A 25325-nucleotide genomic window follows, 5' to 3' on the forward strand; every position below is an offset into this window, starting at 1 on the left:
TGTGGCTGAGTGCCTGATAGGCCAGTGCTGGTCACGTGGCTGCAGTTTGTGGTTGTGATGTCACTTGTGGCTCAGTGCCTGATAGGCCAGTGCTGTTCATGTGGGTTCATTTTGTGGCTGTGAGGTCACTTGTGGCTCAGTGCCTGATAGGCCAGTGTTGGTCACATGGCTGCAGTTTGTGGTTGTGATGTCACTTGTGGCTCAGTGCCTGATAGGCCAGTGCTGGTCCTGTGTGTGCAGTTTGTGTTTGTGATGTCACTTGTGGCTCAGTGCCTGATAGGCCAGTGCTGGTCATGTGGCTGCAGTTTGTTGTCGTGATGTCATTTGCGGATCAGTGCCTGATAGGCCAGTGTTGGTCACGTGGGTGGAGTTTGTGTTTGTGATGTCACTTGTGGATCAGTGCCTGATAGGCCAGAGCTGGTCATGTGGATAGAGTTTGTGGTTGTGATGTCACTTGTGGCTCAGGGCCTGATAGGCCAGTGCTGGTCATGTGGCTGCAGTTTATATTTGTGATGTCACTTGTGGCTCAGTGCCTGATAGGCCAGTGCTGGTGATGTGGGTGCAGTTTGTGGTTGTGATGTCACTTGTGGCTCAGTGCCTGATAGGCCAGTGAGGGTCATGTGGGTTCAGTTTGAGGTTGTGATGTCACTTGTGGCTCAGTGCCTGACAGGCCGGTGCTGGTGATGTGGGTGGAGTTTGTGTTTGTGATGTCACTTGTGGCTGAGTGCCTGATAGGCCAGTGCTGGTCATGTGGGTGCAGTTTGTGTTTGTGATGTCACTTGTGGCTGAGTGCCTGATAGGCCAGTGCTGGTCACGTGGGTACAGTTTGTTGTTGTGATGTCATTTGCGGATCAGTGCCTGATAGGCCAGTGCTGGTCACGTGGGTGGAGTTTGTGTTTGTGATGTCACTTGTGGCTGAGTGCCTGATAGGCCAGTGCTGGTGATGTGGGTGGAGTTTGTGTTTATGATGTCACTTGTGGCTCAGTGCCTGATAGGCCAGTGCTGGTGACGTGGGTGGAGTTTGTGTTTGTGATGTCACTTGTGGCTCAGTGCCTGATAGGCCAGTGCTGTTCATGTGGGTGCAGTTTGTTGTTGTGATGTCACTTGTGGCTCAGTGCCTGATAGGCCAGTGCTGGTGATGTGGGTGGAGTTTGTGTTTGTGATGTCACTTGTGGCTCAGTGCCTGATAGGCCAGTGCTGGTCACGTGGGTGCAGTTTGTTGTTGTGATGTCATTTGCGGATCAGTGCCTGATAGGCCAGTGCTGGTCACGTGGGTGGAGTTTGTGTTTGTGATGTCACTTGTGGCTCAGTGCCTGATAGGCCAGTGCTGGTGATGTGGCTGCAGTTTGTGGTTGTGATGTCACTTGTGGCTCAGTGCCTGATAGGCCAGTGCTGGTCACGTGGGTGCAGTTTGTGGTTGTCAGGTTACTTGTGGCTCAGGGCCTGATAGGCCAGTGTTGGTCACATGGCTGCAGTTAGTGTTTGTGATGTCACTTGTGGCTCAGTGCCTGATAGGCCAGTGCTGGTCCTGTGTGTGCAGTTTGTGGTTTTGATGTCACTTGTGGCTCAGTGCCTGATAGGGCAGTGCTGGTGATGTGGGTGGAGTTTGTGTTTATGATGTCACTTGTGGCTCAGTGCCTGATAGGCCAGTGCTGGTCAGATGGGTGGAGATTGTGTTTGTGATGTCACTTGTGGCTCAGTGCCTGATAGGCCAGTGCTGGTGATATGTGTGCAGTTTGTGTTTGTGATGTCACTTGTGGCTCAATGCCTGATAGAACAGTGCTGATGATGTGGGTGGAGTTTGTGTTTGTGATGTCACTTGTGGCTCAGTGCCTGATAGGCCAGTGCTGGTCAGATGGGTGGAGATTGTGTTTGTGATGTCACTTGTGGCTGAGTGCCTGATAGGCCAGTGCTCTTGATGTGGCTGCAGTTTGTGTTTGTGATGTCACTTGTGGCTCAGTGCCTGATAGGCCAGTGCTGGTGATGTGGGTGCAGTTTGTGGTTTTGATGTCACTTGTGGATGAGTTCCTGATAGGCCAGTGCTGGTGATGTGTGTGCAGTTTTTGTTTGTGATTTCACTTGTGGCTCAGTGCCTGATAGGCCAGTGCTGGTCATGTGGCTGCAGTTTGTGTTTGTGATGTCACTTGTGGCTCAGTTCCTGATAGGCCAGTGCTGGTGATGTGGGTGGAGTTTGTGTTTGTGATGTCACTTGTGGCTCAGTGCCTGATAGGCCAGTGCTGGTCACGTGGGTGCAGTTTGTTGTTGTGATGTCACTTGTGGCTCAGTGCCTGATAGGCCAGTGCTGGTGATGTGGGTGGAGTTTGTGTTTGTGATGTCACTTGCGGCTCAGTGCCTGATAGGCCAGTGCTGGTCACGTGGGTGCAGTTTGTGTTTGTGATGTCACTTGTGGCTCAGAGCCTGATAGGCCAGTGCTGGTGATGTGGGTGCAGTTTGTGTTTTTGATGTCACTTGTGGCTCAGTGCCTGATAGGCCACTGCTTGTCCTGTGGGTGCAGTTTGTGGTTGTGATGTCACTTGTGGCTCAGTGCCTGACAGGCCAGTGCTGGTGATGTGGGTGGAGTTTGTGTTTGTGATGTCACTTGTGGCTCAGTGCCTGATAGGCCAATGCTGTTCATGTGGGTGCAGTTTGTGTTTGTGATGTCACTTGTGGCTCAGTGCCTGATAGGCCAGTGCTGGTGATGTGGGTGCAGTTTGTGGTTGTGATGTCACTTGTGGCTCAGGGCCTGATAGGCCAGTGCTGGTCATGTGGCTGCAGTTTATATTTGTGATGTCACTTGTGGCTGAGTGCCTGATAGGCCAGTGCTGGTCACGTGGCTGCAGTTTGTGGTTGTGATGTCACTTGTGGCTCAGTGCCTGATAGGCCAGTGCTGTTCATGTGGGTTCATTTTGTGGCTGTGAGGTCACTTGTGGCTCAGTGCCTGATAGGCCAGTGTTGGTCACATGGCTGCAGTTTGTGGTTGTGATGTCACTTGTGGCTCAGTGCCTGATAGGCCAGTGCTGGTCCTGTGTGTGCAGTTTGTGTTTGTGATGTCACTTGTGGCTCAGTGCCTGATAGGCCAGTGCTGGTCATGTGGCTGCAGTTTGTTGTCGTGATGTCATTTGCGGATCAGTGCCTGATAGGCCAGTGTTGGTCACGTGGGTGGAGTTTGTGTTTGTGATGTCACTTGTGGATCAGTGCCTGATAGGCCAGAGCTGGTCATGTGGATAGAGTTTGTGGTTGTGATGTCACTTGTGGCTCAGGGCCTGATAGGCCAGTGCTGGTCATGTGGCTGCAGTTTATATTTGTGATGTCACTTGTGGCTCAGTGCCTGATAGGCCAGTGCTGGTGATGTGGGTGCAGTTTGTGGTTGTGATGTCACTTGTGGCTCAGTGCCTGATAGGCCAGTGAGGGTCATGTGGGTTCAGTTTGAGGTTGTGATGTCACTTGTGGCTCAGTGCCTGACAGGCCGGTGCTGGTGATGTGGGTGGAGTTTGTGTTTGTGATGTCACTTGTGGCTGAGTGCCTGATAGGCCAGTGCTGGTCATGTGGGTGCAGTTTGTGTTTGTGATGTCACTTGTGGCTGAGTGCCTGATAGGCCAGTGCTGGTCACGTGGGTACAGTTTGTTGTTGTGATGTCATTTGCGGATCAGTGCCTGATAGGCCAGTGCTGGTCACGTGGGTGGAGTTTGTGTTTGTGATGTCACTTGTGGCTGAGTGCCTGATAGGCCAGTGCTGGTGATGTGGGTGGAGTTTGTGTTTATGATGTCACTTGTGGCTCAGTGCCTGATAGGCCAGTGCTGGTGACGTGGGTGGAGTTTGTGTTTGTGATGTCACTTGTGGCTCAGTGCCTGATAGGCCAGTGCTGTTCATGTGGGTGCAGTTTGTTGTTGTGATGTCACTTGTGGCTCAGTGCCTGATAGGCCAGTGCTGGTGATGTGGGTGGAGTTTGTGTTTGTGATGTCACTTGTGGCTCAGTGCCTGATAGGCCAGTGCTGGTCACGTGGGTGCAGTTTGTTGTTGTGATGTCATTTGCGGATCAGTGCCTGATAGGCCAGTGCTGGTCACGTGGGTGGAGTTTGTGTTTGTGATGTCACTTGTGGCTCAGTGCCTGATAGGCCAGTGCTGGTGATGTGGCTGCAGTTTGTGGTTGTGATGTCACTTGTGGCTCAGTGCCTGATAGGCCAGTGCTGGTCACGTGGGTGCAGTTTGTGGTTGTCAGGTTACTTGTGGCTCAGGGCCTGATAGGCCAGTGTTGGTCACATGGCTGCAGTTAGTGTTTGTGATGTCACTTGTGGCTCAGTGCCTGATAGGCCAGTGCTGGTCCTGTGTGTGCAGTTTGTGGTTTTGATGTCACTTGTGGCTCAGTGCCTGATAGGGCAGTGCTGGTGATGTGGGTGGAGTTTGTGTTTATGATGTCACTTGTGGCTCAGTGCCTGATAGGCCAGTGCTGGTGATGTGGGTGGAGTTTATGTTTGTAATGTCACTTGTGGCTCAGTGCCTGATAGGCCAGTGCTGGTCACGTGGGTGCAGTTTGTTGTTGTGATGTCACTTGTGGCTCAGTGCCTGATAGGCCAGTGCTGGTCATGTGGATAGAGTTTGTGTTTGTGATGTCACTTGTGGCTCAGTGCCTGATAGGCCAGTGCTGGTCATGTGGATAGATTTTGTGGTTGTGATGTCACTTGTGGCTCAGTGCCTGATAGGCCAGTGCTTGTCCTGTGGGTGCAGTTTGTGGTTGTGATGTCACTTGTGGCTCAGTGCCTGATAGGCCAGTGCTGGTCATGTGGGTGCAGTTTGTGGTTGTGATGTCACTTGTGGCTCAGTGCCTGATAGGCCAGTGCTGGTCATGTGGCTGCAGTTTATATTTGTGATGTCACTTGTGGCTGAGTGCCTGATAGGCCAGTGATTTTCATGTGGGTGCAGTTTGTGGTTGTGATGTCACTTGTGGCTCAGTGCCTGATAGGCCAGTGCTGTTCATGTGGTTTCATTCTGTGGCTGTGAGGTCACTTGTGGCTCAGTGCCTGATAGGCCAGTGTTGGTCACATGGCTGCAGTTTGTGGTTGTGATGTCACTTGTGGCTCAGTGCCTCATAGGCCAGTGCTGGTCATGTGGGTGCAGTTTGTGGTTGTGATGTCACTTGTGGCTCAGAGCCTGATAGGCCAGTGCTGGTCACATGGCTGCAGTTTGTGGTTGTGATGTCACTTGTGGCTGAGTGCCTGATAGGCCAGTGCTGGTCATGTGGGTGCAGTTTGTTGTTGTGATGTCACTTGTGGATCAGTGCCTGATAGGCCAGTGCTGGTCACGTGGGTGGAGTTTGTGTTTGTGATGTCACTTGTGGCTCAGTGCCTTATAGGACAGTGCTGGTCATGTGGGTGCAGTTTGTGATTGTGATGTCACTTGTGGCTCAGTGCCTGATAGGCCAGTGCTGGTGATGTGGATAGAGTTTGTGGTTGTGATGTCACTTGTGGCTCAGTGCCTGATAGGCCAGTGCTGGTCATGTGGGTGCAGTTTGTGTTTGTGATGTCACTTGTGGCTCAGTGCCTGATAGGCCAGTGCTGGTGATGTGGCTGCAGTTTGTGTTTGTGATGTCACTTGTGGCTCAGTGCCTGATAGGCCAGTGCTGGTGATGTGGGTGGAGTTTGTGTTTGTGATGTCACTTGTGGCTCAGTGCCTGATAGGCCAGTGCTGTTCATGTGGGTGCAGTTTGTGATTGTGATGTCACTTGTGGCTCAGTGCCTGATAGGCCAGTGCTGGTCATGTGGATAGAGTTTGTGGTTGTGATGTCACTTGTGGCTCAGTGCCTGATAGGCCAGTGCTGGTCACGTGGGTGGAGTTTGTGTTTGTGATGTCACTTGTGGCTCAGTGCCTTATAGAACAGTGCTGGTCATGTGGGTGCAGTTTGTGGTTGTGATGTCACTTGTGGCTCAGTGCCTCATAGGCCAGTGCTGGTGATGTGGGTGCAGTTTGTTGTTGTGATGTCATTTGCGGATCAGTGCCTGATAGGCCAGTGCTGGTCACGTGGGTGGAGTTTGTGTTTGTGATGTCACTTGTGGCTCAGTGCCTTATAGAACAGTGCTGGTCATGTGGGTGCAGTTTGTGGTTGTGATGTCACTTTTGGCTCAGTGCCTGATAGGCCAGTGCTGGTCACGTGGGTTCAGTTTGTTGTTGTGATGTCATTTGCAGATCAGTGCCTGATAGGCCAGTGCTGGTCCTGTGTGTGCAGTTTGTGGTTTATGATGTCACTTGTGGCTCAGTGCCTGATAGGCCAGTGCTGGTCACGTGGGTGCAGTTTGTTGTTGTGATGTCATTTGCAGATCAGTGCCTGATAGGCCAGTGCTGGTCACGTGGGTGGACTTTTTGTTTGTGATGTCACTTGTGGCTCAGTGCCTGATAGGCCAGTGCTGGTCATATGGGTGCAGTTTGTGGTTGTGATGTCACTTGTGGCTCAGTGCCTGATAGGCCAGTGCTGGTCACGTGGGTTCAGTTTGTTGTTGTGATGTCATTTGCGGATCAGTGCCTGATAGGCCAGTGCTGGTCACGTGGGTGGAGTTTGTGTTTGTGATGTCACTTGTGGCTCAGTGCCTGATAGGCCAGTGCTGGTCATGTGGATAGAGTTAGTGGTTGTGATGTCACTTGTGGCTCAGTGCCTGATAGGCCAGTGCTGGTCACGTGGGTGCAGTTTGTGGTTGTGATGTCACTTGTGGCTCAGTGCCTGATAGGCCAGTGCTGGTGATGTGGCTGCAGTTTGTGTTTGTGATGTCACTTGTGGCTCAGTGCCTGATAGGCCAGTGCTGTTCATGTGGGTGCAGTTTGTGGTTGTGATGTCACTTGTGGCTCAGTGCCTGATAGGCCAGTGCTGGTCACGTGGGTGCAGTTTGTTGTTGTGATGTCATTTGCGGATCAGTGCCTGATAGGCCAGTGCTGGTCACGTGGGTGGAGTTTGTGTTTGTGATGTCACTTGTGGCTCAGTGCCTGATAGGCCAGTGCTGGTCATGTGGCTGCAGTTTGTGGTTGTGATGTCACTTGTGGCTCAGTGCCTGATAGGCCAGTGCTGGTCCTGTGTGTGCAGTTTGTGTTTGTGATGTCACTTGTGGCTCAGTGCCTGATAGGCCAGTGCTGGTCATGTGGCTGCAGTTTGTTGTTGTGATGTCATTTGCGGATCAGTGCCTGATAGGCCAGTGCTGGTCATGTGGATAGAGTTTGTGTTTGTGATGTCACTTGTGGCTCAGTGCCTGATAGGCCAGTGTTGGTCACATGGCTGCAGTTTGTGTTTGTGATGTCACTTGTGGCTCAGTGCCTGATAGGCCAGTGCTGGTGATGTGGGTGCAGTTTGTGGCTGTGAGGTCACTTGTGGCTCAGTGCCTGATGGGACATTGCTGGTCCTGTGGCTGCAGTTTGTGGTTGTGAGGTCACTTGTGGCTGAGTGCCTGATAGGCCAGTGCTGGTCGCGTGGGTTCATTTTGTCGTTGTGAGGTCACTTGTGGCTCAGTGCCTGATAGGCCAGTGTTGGTCACATGGCTGCAGTTTGTGTTTGTGATGTCACTTGTGGCTGAGTGCCTGATAGGCCAGTGCTGGTCACGTGGGTGCTGTTTGTGGTTGTGAGGTCACTTGTGGCTCAGTGCCTGATGGGACATTGCTGGTCCTGTGGCTGCAGTTTGTGGTTGTGAGGTCACTTGTGGCTGAGTGCCTGATAGGCCAGTGCTCGTCATGTGGCTGCAGTTTGTGTTTGTGATGTCACTTGTGGCTCAGTGCCTGATAGGCCAGTGCTGGTGATGTGGGTGGAGTTTGTGGTTGTGATGTCACTTGTGGCTCAGTGCCTGATAGGCCAGTGCTGGTCATGTGGCTGCAGTTTATATTTGTGATGTCACTTGTGGCTGAGTGCCTGATAGGCCAATGCTGGTCATGTGGCTGCAGTTTGTGTTTGTGATGTCACTTGTGGCTGAGTGCCTGATAGGCCAGTGAGGGTCATGTGGGTGCAGTTTGTGTTTGTGATGTCACTTGTGGCTGAGTGCCTGATAGGCCAGTGCTCTTGATGTGGTTGGAGTTTGTGTTTGTGATGTCACTTGTGGCTCAGTGCCTGATAGGCCAGTGCTGGTGATGTGGGTGGAGTTTGTGTTTATGATGTCACTTGTGTCTCAGTGCCTGATAGGCCAGTGCTGGTCATGTGGGTGGAGTTTGTGTTTGTGATGTCACTTGTGGCTCAGTGCCTGATAGGCCAGTGCTGGTCACGTGGGTGCAGTTTGTTGTTGTGATGTCATTTGCGGATCAGTGCCTGATAGGCCAGTGCTGGTCACGTGGGTGGAGTTTGTGTTTGTGATGTCACTTGTGGCTCAGTGCCTGATAGGCCAGTGCTGGTCATGTGGGTGCAGTTTGTGGTTGTGATGTCACTTGTGGCTGAGTGCCTGATAGGCCAGTGCTGGTCACGTGGGTTCATTTTGTGGCTGTGAGGTCACTTGTGGCTCAGTGCGTGATAGGCCAGTGCTGGTCATGTGGCTGCAGTTTGTGTTTGTGATGTCACTTGTGGCTCAGTGCCTGATAGGCCAGTGCTGGTCATGTGGGTGCAGTTTGTGGTTGTCAGGTTACTTGTGGCTCAGAGCCTGATAGGCCAGTGTTGGTCACATGGCTGCAGTTTGTGTTTGTGATGTCACTTGTGGCTCAGTGCCTGATAGGCCAGTGCTGGTGATGTGGGTGCAGTTTGTGGCTGTGAGGTCACTTGTGGCTCAGTGCCTGATAGGCCAGTGTTAGTCACATGGCTGCAGTTTGTGTTTGTGATGTCACTTGTGGCTCAGTGCCTGATAGGCCTGTGCTGGTCACGTGGGTTCATTTTGTCGTTGTGAGGTCACTTGTGGCTGAGTGCCTGATAGGCCAGTGCTGGTCACGTGTGTTCATTTTGTGGTTGTGAGGTCACTTGTGGCTCAGTGCCTGATAGGCCAGTGCTGGTCCTGTGGGTGCAGTTTGTGGTTGTGATGTCACTTGTGGCTCAGTGCCTGATAGGCCAGCGCTGCTCAAATGGCTGTAGTTTGTGTTTGTGATGTCACTTGTGGCTCAGTGCCTGATAGGCCAGTGCTGGTGATGTGGCTGCAGTTTGTGGTTGTGATGTCACTTGTGGCCGAGTGCCTGATAGGCCAGTGGTAGTCATGTGGGTGGAGTTTGTGGTTGTGATGTTACTTGTGGCTCAGTGCCTGATAGGCCAGTGCTGGTCATGTGCCTGCAATTTGTGGTTGTGAGGTCACATATAATCTGTGCGAAGCGAATATGACGGGATGCTCTATTTCTAGTGCCAGCAGGAGAGATGCCCACGTCAGCAGAGTGCCCTGGACTCTAGGCATTGTTTTCTGGCTCTGTGCCTCTCCCCATGGGCAGCAGCGAGAGCTTTTCAGCCGAAAGTCTAAGATCTTTTGGTCGAGGAAGTCTAAATCAGCTGGAGCATTTATGCTAATATAGCTTCTGTCGGAAGCTGTAGAATACAACAAGCTCTCTCTGGAAAGAAAGAAAAAAAAAGGGGGTTGGGGGAGGAACAACTCTCCTGGCTAGTTACTGGCTGAAGTGGCTTTGTAAGGTTTTTGTGAAAGGGAAAATGCATGTTGAAAGTGAATGAGAGCCTTCAGTGTGCCAGTGGCTCTTTTAGGCGTAGTCTGAACGCCCTTCTCCTAGGGGTGACCTTTGTAGTGTCCTGCTGTTTGCAGTAACGGTGGAAGATAAATTTCTTGTGCACCCTTAGGAGCCCTTTACTTAAATTAAGGTAGAGTTTAGACAAGACTCTTAATTAATCCCTTTGTAACTCTTTGGTGTGTGTGTATGGTTTTTTGGTTTTCTTGTTTGTTTGTTTTATGCTGGCAGAGCTTCCAAACCAAGTAAGCAAATCACATCTTTTCTGGACAAGCCCCGTTCCACTGTTTTTATCAAGGTAGTTTCTTTTCTGGACCTTCTCTAGAAAATTGGAGGTATGTAACTTGTGAGGGTGTCCTGAACTGTGCCCTGCAGAGAGGTCAGGTTAAATTGGTTTGCTGACAAACAATTTTCTTCTGTATCCTGCAGTTTGTAAGAATGTCATGTGTACGCATTTACTATTGCCCCAAAGAGGTTTTTTTTTTTTTTAACCCTGTTTGTTATTTAAAGAATAGTTCACAAGTACTTCTTTTTACGTGTCTGATGTTATTATGCAGATATATGGTTTTGTAATTATTTTTGAGTAGGTGCTGGAATTAGGGGCCTAATTTGGTCCAGTGTGGAGTCTCGACATGAAACCCCTAGCAGCTGCCTTGCTTCTGTGCTCATGGACTTTCACAGGATATTTGAAAGGCCTGTTTGTCAGAGTTCGGGCTTCCTGCTCAGCAGTGAGTGTTAGGAAGCTGCCTGCACTGTCCCCCATAAACTGGCAGCCCCGTACATCTAATTGTCCTTGAAAGCTGACTCGTGCTTTTTCTCTTAACGCTTTGCCTTCCTTAAGCACGCTTGCATGCCAACAGCCATCTTGCAGCCAGTCGAACGCACACCATGGTGTTCCGATTGCCTGATTCGTGTTGTCATCTGTTTCCCCTTGTGTTGTCAGCTCAGCTCCCTTTGAAGCTCACCACCTTCAAGACCTTCCAGGCTCCTGTCCTAGGTGCCTTGGTGTGGGCAATGCCTGCTGTGGTTGGCTCCTTCCTCGGAGATATTCAAGCCATCTGGACACAGTCCTGGGCAACATGTGCTAAGTGACCCTTCCTGAGCAGGAGGGTCGGACTAGATGATCTCCAGAGGTCCCTTCCAACCTCAACCATTCTGTGATTCTGTGAACTCTAGGAGAAAAAGCAAAGATAAATTCATATACTTCAGGAATCTCTGTGGATGTCTGGGGTTTTTGTTTTTTTTTTAAAAAAAAACTTGTCCTGGGCCATGAATCAACATGTTAACAGAGAGACAAAGTAGGCCATGAAGTAAATTTAAAAGTACAGGTTTTCTTCTTGTCTTAAAATATGCATCCATTTTCTCATCTCTCTTAGACTGACAGATATAGGCCTAAAAGTGAATGTGCCTCTTGTGAAAATAGGTAAAACTAGATGGTTGGATTCCAGCAATGCTTCCTTGCTTTCTGCATCGTAGAACTGCATGCTAATCTTTTGTGTCCATGCAGAGCCTTGATAAAGTTACTGTGTAGGCACCAAGTGTGCATACGTCAGATTTTCTGCGTGTTTGTGACTGACCCTTCTTGTTTCTTCTCATTAGGAAAACTTGGATACGTACTCCCGAGGAGAACTGATGGGGAAATCGCTGACACTCAAGATGGCAGTGCAGGTTAGTTCTGGCTTTCAATTTTCTTTACTGTGTTCTGGCCAAAAGCCTCCTCTGAAACAGCTGAAATGAGTTGAGCTATTGGATATTTTTTTAATCTATTCACATTTCTGTATAGCCTTAGCGCTTACAAGCCATAGTCGGGGACTCCAGGGCCCTGCCGGTAAGCTCCGGACAGAGAGTCAGCAAACAAAAACAGTCCTTTTCCCAAATGCTTATAACCGAGCACAAGAGAAAAAGCAAGAGATGGCTGTCAAGAGGTGGGAATACAAGGAAATGCAGTCCTACTCTGAATGATGAGCACTGCTCTCACTGCAGCAGTAGCCTGACAGTTTTCATGGGTTTTGAGCAGCCCAGCAAGAATTTTCAGGAGGTAAGGAAGACTGCCAGGTGCATATGCAAACCTTCTCCCAAGCGTGAAGGTGGCAGGTAAGAAGAGAACATGCTTCTGCATTTTTGTATTGAGGGGTTAGTCAGTGAGAGGTGCTGTCAGGGCCAGCTCAGAATTCAGAGCTGTTTTCTGGGCACTCAGTGGGAGATAATGTAGGAAGGAGGGTAATTCATGAAAGGCCTTAGCAACTCTGTTTGCTGTGAGAGAAGACACTTGAAGGGTTTCAGGAGAATGCGCTTTGTGATGAAGGGAATAAGTTCAGAAGATGACCTTTAGAGCAGCTTTCTGAATGGATCTGAGTGGGGCAAGGCTGTATTTCAGGACAGAAGAGGATGTTGCAGTAGTTGAGCTGATCATGCCTTGAGGAAGAGGGGTAATTATGCAATACCTCGTGAAGGCAGTACCTCGCCCACGTTCCGCAGCCTGTGCAAGACTTGAACAAGGGGAATAAAAACCTATAAAAAGGCTCAAGCCAAAACTTGTATGCATCATAATTATCATCCTGTATGCATCGTAATTAATTGAAGCTCTCTCAGGAGCTCCCTTCTTGACTTGTCCTGCTGTTTTTGGTAACAGCTGTGAATACGAAGTTCAGGGGAAATCAGGGGCAATAGATTCACAAATACAGCTGCTTTGCAAGGCTTTACAGTTACTTTGCAAGGCTCTGGCCTATCATATGCCAAAGTCAAGCTGCATATAAGTACCATGTGCTGCTTTTTTTTTTTTTAACTTCCCAACAAAGATGGAATTTTGCCCTCCCAAGGAAGAACATGTAATGCAGTTTGAAATCAGATGCATGACAAATACATATAATGGGCTGGAAACTTCATAGAATTCACAGTACCTTCCAGGGTAGACTGCACTTGATTTTCAACTTAGTGTGACCTAATCTTGTTTTTGTTATTGCCTTTGAAATGCTTGCAGATGGAAACATGCAGTCTACAGCAGCGATTCCCCATCCTCCGCTGATGATGATGAGCAACATTCTGCCCAGGAATCTACTGAAGAGGAGGAGCAAGTGCCTGCCTGTGAAGCATTCTCCTCCCTGCTCTTGTAGAGAGTCTAAATGGTGGCAATACTTAATCCGTTGGCGTAATATGTAATTTGTTGGCACTGGTGGCTCTTAACTGGGCTCTCTACCATTGGACTTTTAGAATTGATTCTTTAAGAGCAATTGGATTTCTTTGGAGAGGTTAGGCATAAACTCTAAATAGTTTAATGTAAAATTCTGCTGCCCCTGCGCTTTACAGTAGGCTATTCAGAAAGAACCCCCCCCCCAACAGAAAATGTATAAATAGAGGCAAGGATGGGGTTTCTTTGCCTTCCTTTAACCTAGGACATGGGTTCTGTTGAATTTATCTTTAGGTAAACTGAGGCATCAATACCTTTGTGTGCTTGAAAAACTTCTGCCAACACTGAGCTGAGCTTTTATAGTAGTAGTAAAAAGCCATTTCTTAAGAATTTTTAAAATGCAAACTATATGGAGATTCAAGGTAGAGGGAATCCCTTGCCATAGTTAAAGGCTTAGTGACTTGTGTGATCAAAGGAAAGTATGCTCCAAAAGTGTCCTGGTTTAAAAAGGTGCTTTGGGGTTTTGTTGTCTTTGAGTGTTTCATGTACATGTGACCTTGATTAGTGTATAAGCAGGAGAGGGTTATCTGTTAGAAGTCAATTGTAATCTTTTGCTTGAAAGACCAGGTGTTTCCCTTTGTGGGCACAATATCTGAAGATTTAAGAGTTAGCTGTATATATTCTCTGTCATCAGGAAAACTCAGTTCACAGCATGATGAAATAGAACTGTAAGTTCTTCTCTTTCAATAAGGTTAAAAGTACTGCAAATAAGGAAACCAAAACCTTCAAATGTTTTGCTGCTTTATTCATTGACATTCTCTTCTAAACAACAGCAGGTTAGCTTTGCTAGTTGGTATTTAAGTATTATCTGGAAATGCAGAATACCTTTTTCTTCCTCCCACCTTTACCCTTTCTCCTCAGCTATTGCCGACCAATTCTGGGAGACAAAATCCAATAACTTGCAACTTTTTAAGAAGGCATGAAAGGCTTTGCTATCAAGTCCTGCTTGTCTATCTGGAGATAGATCAGATCCATGGACTAGTAGACTGAGTTTAGTGAACTGTTAAAGATATGAAGTGGAAATGGGAGGAGGCAGATGGACTGGGGGGAAGGAAGCAGCAAAAGTTTGTGGAGAAGCTGCAAGGCTTTAGATAGCAGGACAGCGTGAGTCGTGATATTTGATGATGTCATTTGAAGGAACGGCAAGAAAGGCTTCAGGTAGAGCCTCAAAGATGTCAATGTTTGAGGTACTGCTACTTGGGCTGAAGGCTTTGAACTCTTTGAGGAGGCCTACATTAATTGTTATATCCTAAATCCATTTTCTTCTCATCCTCTTTGGAAGGATAAGGTGGAACCTTTGCACCTTGGCTCCTGGACATCAGAGAGCGACATGGCTCCCCCCATCCTGAGGAAATGGAGGACTGTTTCCAGGGCCAGCACTGACCCCTGACCTGGGGGCTTAGCCCTGAACTACTGGAGCCTTCTGTGAGAAAAGGGACCCGCTTTGATGCCAGAAACTCTTGACGTGCTGGAATTTCAGTATTCAATTTTAGAAGGAATTTACCAACAGCATCCAAGTTAAGCACTTTCAAAGCCTTTGATGGTAAACGCAGCCAGTTAGGGTTTGTGTTTCCATGTTCAGGAAGACATCATCAGCTGGAGAGTAACCTGTTTCATCTTTTAAACACCTTCCTTCAAGGCCAACTCTCAGAAGCCTTGAAAGTGAAGGCTGTTCTCCTCCTGAAGTCTGCTGATGGAAATGGAGGTAGTTGTCTTCCTAAAGTCGCTGAAACACAAGATGGGATTGAGCTTCGTAATTTTTCAAGCTTTGGCCTTTATGAAGCAAGAGCTGACACTGTAGTTAAGGCGTTGAAATGTTCAGTCAATTTCTCTGCTGAACAGTGTAACAACTCTACTTTGCAGTGGCAGACTGTGGGAAGGTATGCTTTCAGTGAGCACATCTTGATTGCCTTTTACATTGCACGCATTGCATACACTGGACTCAGGATATAAACAGCCATCTCAAAGTCACCGGAATGATTCTCCTAGGCAAACTTACACTTACAGACCTGTCTAATAAGCCTGTGTGTGTGAGAACGTGGGGAAGGCTGGGTCCAAGTGAATCTCTTGCCTCAGAAAACAGTTTAGGCAGATGTTTCCAGTCTTGTTTTCTGCCTAAGCTAATTACAAGAGCTTCAGGTAGGGTGCCCTCATGATAACAGTATCCAGTTGCTTGGGAAAGCACAGCATTCAGGTGCTTCAAGGACACGTAAATGAAAATGAAACTGGAAAAGGAAAATTAAATGAAACTTGAAAATGTACATATCCATCCATCTGAAGTTGCAAGCAAAAAACCTAGTGCATATGCTGGACTGTTCTATAATAATGTGGTAATGTAGCTTCCCGTGAGACTCCAACAGCCTCTCACCTTACGTGGACACGTGGAACATAAATGATAGTTGGTGCTGTCCTCTGGGCTTCCTGTGTGCTGGTGAAAAGGAAGTTTGTATGAGAATATTGAGCCATGTAGAATAGGCGGCTGTGTAACTAATAACTATGTATCTATGCAAACTAACACATGTAAACACATGAAACAGGATGTAAAATGTCAACTGATGAAAACTGTATCAGCCAGATAGTACCTAGAGACAAAGTGTCAGAACACACCTACCAAGACAAACCGATGACTTAATAATAGGGTTTAATTTCTACTCTGATTAATTTACAGACCTAGCTACGCAGACAGAAATGGACCTTAACCTCTGCCTGACTTCAGAGCTACTGAGATGTAAGTCACTCCTAAGGAGCCTCGCAGCTCGGTTTGTGTGGGGCGTGCTTGAGAAAAGAAGCCGAGCCCTTCAGCAAGGCGGATGAGCCTGGGTGCACTGCTGCACCCCTGGAACTGCCGAGTTTTCAGGTCAGGATGAGCTTGTGCCCAAGTCAGTCTGGAGCACAAGCAGCATGACATAGACAGAAAAGCTGAGGGCAGGCACTATCCTATTCACCTGGTTATGAATCGTAATTTCAAAGTTCATTTTCTAAGAGGTGACAACTTTCAGCTTTCAACCTATCTGAAGAGCTCCCCAGCTCACAGCCTGCTCTCTCATTTCCAGAGGCTCCTTCAGACCAGCTTACTTGCTTGGGAAGAGCACAAGCCATTGCCTGCAGGTGGTACCTCAAGCACGTAAGCAGACAAGCCTCTACCTCATGAACAAAGTGGCAAGCATCCTTTCACAGGATGCATATCTCTATGCGTCTGATCAGATGATCAACACTCATGCAGTTCTGGTCCCCAGGTGGAAAGTGCTAGCAGTGTATGCGAGCACTCACTAGACATTATTGGTAGGTGACCACAGAGGGAGCCATCACATAACCCAAATGGAGATAATCCCTTTATGTGACAGATGAGCATCCAACCATGTAACATGTCTTTCCATACTTTCATGGCTCTCAAATGCTTCTGCTGAAGGTCCAGATGCTGTAATACAAGGATGCCAAGCAACAACATAGATTTCCTGCCTAAAAGTAAAAAGGAAGAAAACAGCACTAGGTCTATTTGTGCTTTATCCTTCTCATTAAGAAAAAGAGACAGATGTAGAAATAGAAGTGTTCTGAGAGTGGAAATGCTTTTAGTGCCTACAATGCAGCATTACAGGCTGTGGGATTGGTTATGTTTGGTAAATGTACCCAGCTAAAGGAGATGTTGCGTTAATCGACAAGTGTATTATAACTGTTCCTCTTCAGTACAACGAAAGAAAAGAAACACATTTATTGCCACAAATAAACTTTGGTTTCATTACACCATTATAAAAAAAAAAGGCTAGAAAAAGTGCATGACCTGCAGTCAGGCTGATGCAGAGCCGTCTCCTGGGAGCTACAGAGTCTTACAAGACGATGAGAACCACAGTCTGAATCGCACTAAGACCAGCAGGAGTCCTTCCGTGGAGAGAGGTTTATGAGCAGCATCCTCCAGCTCTCTGAGCTGCCAGCAACATCCTGACTTTTCATTTGGAGTGGAAAATATCATCATGCACAACATCCTTATTTGATGTCATTCAGTCAAAAAGAAACGTGGATATTAAGGCAGAAATAACAGGAAGCACATTAAAACCAGGCACCTCCTTACCATGAATTCCACCTACCTCACTTGAGTCAATGAATCCTATGAGATTAAAAAAGGAAAAAGATACCTGTGTGTATCTTTCTTCAGGGAATGTGGTGCTAAAAACCAGAGCTGACAGGCCCAGGGTATGAGCTGCAAGCTTTTCCCGAGCACGTACTCCTGCAAGCTCCAAGGGAGACCTTTGCCTGTATCCTGGCTCTCCAGATATTTTGTACCCTGGCCTGTACTACGGTGGCTGGCAATAAGCATTTCTAGAACAATATTTATCAAGCAAGAATTTTAAAAATAAAGTGACCAAGGAAGACAAAAATGTTAACGGTCTTGTCTTTTCTTCCCCCTCGCCACCACTTTTTGTTGTTGTTGTTAATACTCTCCATCCTCCAGCAAGGAATAAGCTGTTCGGTGATCAGGACGACTACCAAAGCCTGTTTCCTTGCTGGCTCGTACTATACCTCCCCTAAGCAATGCTGCCGATCCCCACCATGTCTGCTGGTCCCCACCATGTTGGCTGGGCAAGTGATGGTTCTCCCATCACACATGGGCACTGGCCAGCCAAATGCACGCAGGGCAAGGGGTCAGTTAGCTGATATGGGGGAGAATTACAGCCTTCTCTCTCAGCACACACCCGACGGGTTCTCTTCACCACCCAGACACTAACTTTCATGATGCCAGGAGTTCAAAAACATTGTGATCTCTACATTTGTCATGTTCAGCTGGAATTGGTCAACAGTTATCAAAGAAGGTGGGAAGGGAGAAAGGAGCAGAATAACATTTTTAGAAAAAGAAGGGCATTGAAACACAGGAGCTGCATCTAAAGAACTGCAAATTGGATGGGTGAAGTTACAGCATTACTATAAGTGCATGTAAGATTCTTATTTTGTTCAGCCATTCCACTGGTTTCATCTTTCCTTGTGTGTTGATTACTAATCCAGACTGCAAATAAACTTTCTAGCTATCCTGCTTTAGTATTAGGAAATACATTTGTGGACAGCATTTCTTTTTGTCACCACAGCACTGCAGTACCTTTATCGGCTCAAGTCAAAGTTACTAGAGCCATAACTGAGTTCAGTAGGTCAGAGGCTTTCCTGAGCAGCACAGTAACGGAACTGGAGATAAATGATTGACCCAAGTGGGACAACCCAATCTCACTTTTCAACTGAGGGTTTAAATGACTTCCACATTGAAATATCAGAAAGTTTACATAAATTTAAAGGCTTAAAGGTAACAAATGCTGACATTGTTTCAAGTTTTTTCTTATGCTCTTTTAACAAACTCTTTCTCAATTTTGTTCCCGCAACATAATTCATTGCTGTTTTAACAGTCCTAGAAAGGCAGAGATGGCAACACAAACTCATATGTTTTTTTTTTATCTAAAAGGATAGACAACACATTTCTTTCTTTGGTCTTGAGTCACTGAACGAATACTATGGATTAAATCAACATGTCCTCATAGTCCCTAAGTAGTCCATATCCCTCACTTGCACTAGTACACCTTCTCAATTAGTGCTGAAATACATTCTCTTGCTTTTCTTGATTTAATGGGAGCACACTATATTCTGAAGTCTTCATCCTACCACACAGCAAAAGAGACTGTACAAATCTCTGCAAAGCTCTCCTAAATATCATGATTTGCCGCAGTAGATTTCTCCAGTGCTGAAAACGCCTGTTCTCCTAAGAATAAAAGTAGATGATGATCAGGAATGCATTCTGTAGTTCCTAAACACCTACACAATATATATAATATAATATGTATATACATATGTGTGTGTGTGTATATTTATATATACATCTATATACACATGTGTATATATACATATTTCATGACAGAGCACTTGGGTAGAACAACAGAGTCACCACACAACTGCATGAACTGTGTTTTCATAGGTCTTTTGTACAGGCTGATAAATACTTGTTTTTAAATGCAACAGCAGGCTTTCTTTCGGCATGCAAAATATCCCAAACAAAGCAACCAAATCTCTGCTTGTGTGAACTCGACGATGAGTCTGTTCAGTGGACTCCAGGCACCCTGCTGGATCCACAGCAGCGGGAGCCTGGCACAAGCCCCCTGCCCAGCGCAGCCTGGGGCAGCTCAGGCCTCCCTGGAGAGCCCCAGCCCAGCAGGGACCAGCCCTGCAAGGCCAGCGCCTTTCTGGCCTGTCGTCTTCAGAGACGGAAGCGTCCTCACAAGCCATTTCACAGCCCTGTTGCTGCTGCTCAGCTGCTCAGGCTGAAGTGACCTCACAGCTGCTTTGCTGATGCTGCTCCTGCTGCTGGCCGATCCGGTGCACAGGCAGCAGTGACCTCACAGTCTGCACTGAAGCCATCAGCCTGCTTCTGGCCTGTCAGCAGCAGAGACAGAGGGGACTTTACAAGAAACCACAGCAACCAAGAGCGTGCTGATGGCATACAGTCTACAGAGAAGGAAGTGACCTCACAATCAGCATCAGAACCATGTGCCTGCTGCTGGCCTATCAGGTACTGAGGCAGCAGTGACCTCACAATCAACATCTTAGCATTAAGCCTGTTTCTGGCCTATCAGCAGCAGAGACTGAAGTGACATCAGAAGAACCTACATGAGCCAAGGGCCCCCTGTTGACCTATCAGCTCCAGGGAAGGAAGTGACCTCACAATCAGCATTGAAGCCATGTGCCTGCTGCTGGCCTATCAGGTGCTGAGGCAGCAGTGACCTTTCAGGCCCATAGCTGAGCATGCGCCTAGCACTGGCCTATCATTTCCTCAGGCAGAAGGGACCCCACAAGCACAAATGCCAGTCATCTCCCTGCTGCTGGTCTGCCATGTTCTCACACACAAGTCTCCCTGGCATTGGTTCCCAGGAACATGGGAAAGGCTGTTCTCTGGGATTTGCTTGCTTCTGCAGCGGCTTCCCAGCAGCTGAGAGAGGCCTAGGAGGTTGCAGGGCCCTGGCCCCAGGCCTGTGTCAGCACCTTCACCTCGTGAGTCACAGAACCTGTCCCACCTCCCCTCAGTCCTCTTGGAAGCCAGCGCCTCTCCAACATGGTACCAAGAACCTGAGGTCTCCTTGCCCACCCAGAGGGCATGGTGCTGATGGACTCCCATAAGCACTGCCAGCTGCTTGTCCCCAAGCGCCTGGCCTGGGAAGCATTTATGGGAGAGGGCTGGTCAGTTATCACAGCCACAGGCAATGCAGTTCCATGAGGATCCCTCCAGGCCTGTTCTTCCAGCACTTCCTCGAATGACATGCTTAGGAAGGGCCAGGTCCTCTCTGTCCCTGTCCAGCTGGCTGCAGGGGGGACCTGGCCACTGTTGCCATAGCTCTGCCACTCCATGTGTCCAGGCTGGCTGCAGCCAGTGAGCCCCTTCGTCCCCACAGCCTGGAACAGAAAAGGAGACAATTGCAGAGAAAGCCACGCAGCCAGCGGGCACTGGCCCCAGGGCCTCTTTTCCTCCCTGAGCCCAGGGCAGGTGGTGGTGAGCGGAGGCATTTCTGTGCCTGCCCTGAGCTGGCTCCCTCCCACCTGCAGCCCATTTTCCTGGACTGGAGAAGAGTGTGGACACATGGGCAGTTACACTGCAGAGCTGGTCACTTGGGGACTTGGTTTAGTTCAACAGAATGAAAATGTGAGTGTAGCGTCAGGACTGGCAGGCACTGGTGCCTTCCCCGCCGGTCCAGGAGCCAAAACTTCTCCCCAGTGCTAAGGAGCTAAAGAGAAAGTTTTAGGTGTAGGGAGAAAGGCAGAGAAATACAGTGGGTCTCATTCAGGCCAGATGTTATGGGATCTGCTTCTGGGGGCATTTCAACGGTGGCTGTGATGTGACTCGGGTCACTTGTGAGTCACACATTGGAGTCATCTTGTAGTCTTCAGCCACCCAGGACTTCAAGGTCCCAGACTGAAATCTTTGCTTGAGTGCCCAGCAACTCCCCCTTGGCTCAAATCCTGCTGCCCTCCATTCCAGAAGGAGTGTCAGGAAAAAAAAACCCTCCTTCCACCAAGTGCTGCTGGTCATGGAAGAAACAGCCTTTCCAGAGAGGGGGTAAAATCTACCTGTATTTGGAAATATTTACTGGTGAGACTCCTGGCCTGCATTCCCCCTCTTCTGATTTGTTTCTACTTTCTTCCTCCACCTTTCCCACAGAAATTTATTTGACACAGTGTGGTGTTTCTTCAGCCCATGTTAGGAGCAATCAGAGGAGAACGTATCCAGCCCTGTGGCTCAAGGATTGGGATCTTTGGCACCTCGGGTCCAGGCCTTTCCTGTGAGCTTTCACACGCACACACTTACTCTTTCAGTGGGCTCCCCAGGCTGTCCAGATTATTGGCATGTTGTTTCCCTGAACTCAGTTCTTTCTCCACAGTTCTGATCTACTATGCAAGGGAAAAATGAGAGTGCATTGTAGACTGAGGAGCGACCACAAGAAGCATCACTGGAAGCACAGAAGGCATTAAGTAGTTTATAGTCACCCGCAGGACATTCAGCCTCATCTTTTCTCTTTCAAACCAAACTCAGGCTTCATCCCACAGCCACTGGAGCCAATGGAAACAGGGGGTTTGACCCCCCTCCCCCCCCCCCCCAATTGATGTGCTTGAGCATTTGTTCTAAGGCTTTAATTGAAAAGTTAGACTTGCAAAAACATGTTCTGTCACTAACAATGATAATCCTGTCCATGCTGTTAGAGGCAGAGTAAATAAGAAGTTGCTTGGAGGTCTCACCCCTGGGCAAGTCTGAGTACATCTGGCTCCAGCCACTTGGCAACAGGCTGAAATGCCTTTTTTCTGATTGTTTTAAAATGTTTCCAGTACCTGTGCACTCTGTTGATCATACCTCTCTCCTCAAGATTGGTAGTCATGGAGCATGTCAAAGGCCTTCCTAAATTCAAGGTATACAGCATGCACTGCACTCCCCTTGTCCCCACAGCCAGTCATCCCATCACAGAAAGCAATCAGGTTGGTCAGGCACAATTTGCCTTCGATGACTTCACTCTGGCTGTTCCCAATCCCTTCATGTGACTGGAACCAGCTTCCAGGAAGATTTTCTTTCCAGGCACTGAGGTGACGCTGATCAGCCCATCACTCCCCAGATCCTCTTTTCTCTCCTTCTTGAAGATGGATGCAATGTTTGGGAGGGAGGTAGGGATGCTGGTGGGCCAGGCAACAGCTATGGTGCTGTGCCAGCTCCTGCTGCACCGCTGGTCCCTGCAGTGTGGGGAGAGGGGCGGGGGACAAGGCAGCACGGGGGTGGCAGCAGGTCGGCAGGGGCAGGGGGCAGTAAGGGCTGCAGTGAGGGGTCGTGGCCGGCGTTTCTGCAGTGCAGCAGCTGTCGTGTTCACCTCAGATGCAAAAGTCCCGCACTGACCCCAGGCAGAAACAGGCCATTTCCCTGGAGCCCGTGCCACCCTCCCAGCAGAACAAGGACATATGAGGAGGGCGCTCTGCCTGTCCTGGTGCTCAGGGCAGCTCCCCGAGACTGGCACAGCTTTGCTTGAGGGACTTCTTTCTCCCTGGCCTCTGCTTTGGCATGGCTGGCGCAAGGACAAGAACTTGTCAGGCAGGGTTGGGAGAGCTCCCCCGGGATTTTCTCTTTTGCAGTGGATCAGTGAGGAGCATCGTGGCTCCCATCTGCATCCCGTCCTGTGCCCACTCAACCTTCCTGCCCCACATATGGCCCATGGTCTGACTGGGTAGGCACCGCATAGGACAAGGTGCATTCTGGGTTGGGGAAATGTCCCCCCAGCACAGTCCCCATGATGGGGCCCTCGGTGCCCCATCCCTCCACAGCCCTCCTGCTCTGGCAGCCTCCCCCAGCACCCGGCGCCTGCCCAGCCCTGGCCGTATCCCAGGGAGGGGGAGCACACTACCATCCTCTGGGGTCTGCTGGGGTCTGGGCTGGGAGAAAGGTCGGGCAGGGCTGGCTGTTCCCCTCGATACAGGCCCTGAGCCCAGCAGGACACAGCTGGCCATGCAGCAAAACTCACCATAAACCTGGGGTGTGTAGCCAGTGCTGGAAATGGCCAATGTGAGAAGCTGGTCTGTGAGGAATGTCCTGGGGCACCTTCCCAGCCGGTCCACACAACCAAAGGCACAGACTGGGCTCCTCTCTTCTGTGCCTGGCATGTCTTGGTTCCCCTCCACAAGACCTAGCTCTGCACCACAAACTCACTGGTGTGTGTCCTCACCCTGCCTGTTCACAGAGTTTAGCTAATATTGGCATTTTCCTCTCCTGGGCACTTTCCAGCCCAGAACAGCCCCTCCCTGGCTCTCCCCACCTCCCCTGCCCTCTCCCCAGCCCACCCAGCACAGCAACGCAGGCTGAGGTGGCCCCGCAGCAGTGCCCAATGCAGGGTGCTGCAGAGCTCTGGGCACTCGCACCATAACCCAAGCCCCACTGTGGGCACAGCAGCTCCAGGGTGCAGGGATGTGTGTCAGCTGCCCCATCAGCCTCCAAGCTGGAACTGGCCCCAGTGGCACAAGGAGACAGAGGACGGTGACACTCTGTGCCCCTTGGTCTTGTGTCCAGGAGATTCCCTACCCCCAGACTGCCTGCAGCCCCCGTGCCACTTGTCTCTCCAGGACAGCACAAGAGTCGCTGCCCTGGGGCTCCTCAGGCAGCTCCTGCTGCCCCAGGGACACAGCAGCCTGCCCTTAGTTGACATGCAGAGAAACAGATTTATGTTTCTGCTTTTTCCTCCTTGGAAGCACACAATTGCTCCTTTCCTCTTCTCCAGGGATGTCCCTGCTCCCTGGAGAGCCATTCCCCATGGTGAGTGCATCAGTGCTGGCCTGCCGGCCGTTCCTGGACCCTCCCCTGTGCTTCCCAGGGGGCCCTGAACTGGTGGTGCTGCTCTGCACAGCGAGCAGGCTGTGGGGCCCCAGGGCCCTGAGGTGACTCCCCACTGGCCATAGTGGTCGGGGTGGGGAGCAGACCCAGCTGGATGCGCATCATTGCACATGACAAGCCCCTAGCAAGGGGTTTGTGGCTGTGGATGATGCTCTGAGCAATCACAGGGCATTTCAAATGGCTCAGGCTGTGTTCAGGTGTGTTCCTAGATCCAGACCACGGTTTTTGTGAGAGCTGAATCCAGCCCTCATTCCCTAACACATCACCCCATGAGCTCATTGCTTTGAGCCCACAGAGAGCTCTGGAAAAGGCCCTTTCAGGGTGGAAGTCCTTGAGCGCATTCCTGGCTCCAGCTTTGGAAGGAGAAACCATCTTTCAAGCACAGCATTGAGGAAATCCCCTTTTATTAGAGAGATGCCAGCTCTGACACAGTGATAGAAACATTTACAGACGGCCTCTGGGTCAGAAAGATAGGGTTAACACCTCTGGAGAAGTGGGATGAAATCAAATGCCTCTGCACAAACATCATCATTATCACAGCGAGAATGTCCAAAGCACAGGTGCTATCTGAGATAAATTAAAAATTGCTTGTGAAGAGGGATGGGCAGCTTACTGATGCTGATCTTTTACCAAATAAATCAGTTCCTTCAGCACCTCCTTGAGCTCCTTGTTCCTCATGCTGTAGATGAGAGGGTTCACTGTTGGAGGCACCACCACATACAGGACAGCCACCATCAGATCCAGAGCTGGGGAGGAGATGGAGGGCGGCTTCAGGTAGGCAAACGTGCCCATGCTGATGAACAAGGAGACCACAGCCAGGTGAGGGAGGCACGTGGAAAAGGCTTTGTGCCGGCCCTGCTCAGAGGGGATCCTCAGCACAGCAGTGAAGATCTGCACGTAGGACAGCACAATGAAAATGAAACATCCCAAAGCCAAACAAATACTAAGCACAATAATCACAGCTTTTCTGAGGTAGGAGTCTGAGCAGGAGAGTCTGAGGATCTGAGGAATTTCACAGAAGAACTGCCCCAGGGCATTGCCTTGGCAGAATGTTACTGAAAATGTGTTAGCAGTGTGAAGCACTGCATTGAGAAAACCGCTGCCCCAGGCAGCTGCTGCCATTTTGACACAAGCTCTGGTGTCCATGAGTGTGCTGTAGTGCAGGGGTTTGCAGATGGCAACAAAGCGATCATAGGCCATGACAGTGAGAAGAGAATACTCAGCCAAAATGAAAAAGGCAAGAAAAAAGACCTGGGCAGCACATCCTGAGTAGAAAATGGCCCTGGTGTCCCACAGGGAATTGGCCATGGATTTGGGGACGGTGGTGGAGATGGTGCCAAGGTCGAGGAGGGAGAGGTTGAGGAGGAAGAAGTGCATGGGGGTGTGGAGGCGGTGGTTGCAGGCTATGGCTGTGATGATGAGGCCGTTGCCCAGGAGGGCAGCCAGGTAGATGCCCAGGAAGAGCGAGAAGTGCAAGAGCTGCAGCTGTTGCGTATCCACAAATGCCAGGAGGAGGAACTCACTGAGGGAGCTCCTGTTGGACATTGGCTCCCTCTCAGCTTGAGGCATTGTCCAAGGAGGAAAAGGCATTGACAAATTAGGACAGGCTTCTCTGAGCAAATCCCACTCGCCTCCTCATAGTACCCCCACACT

The sequence above is a fragment of the Apteryx mantelli genome, chromosome 25 (genome assembly GCF_036417845.1).
Source record: "Apteryx mantelli isolate bAptMan1 chromosome 25, bAptMan1.hap1, whole genome shotgun sequence".
Classification (NCBI taxonomy): domain Eukaryota; kingdom Metazoa; phylum Chordata; class Aves; order Apterygiformes; family Apterygidae; genus Apteryx; species Apteryx mantelli.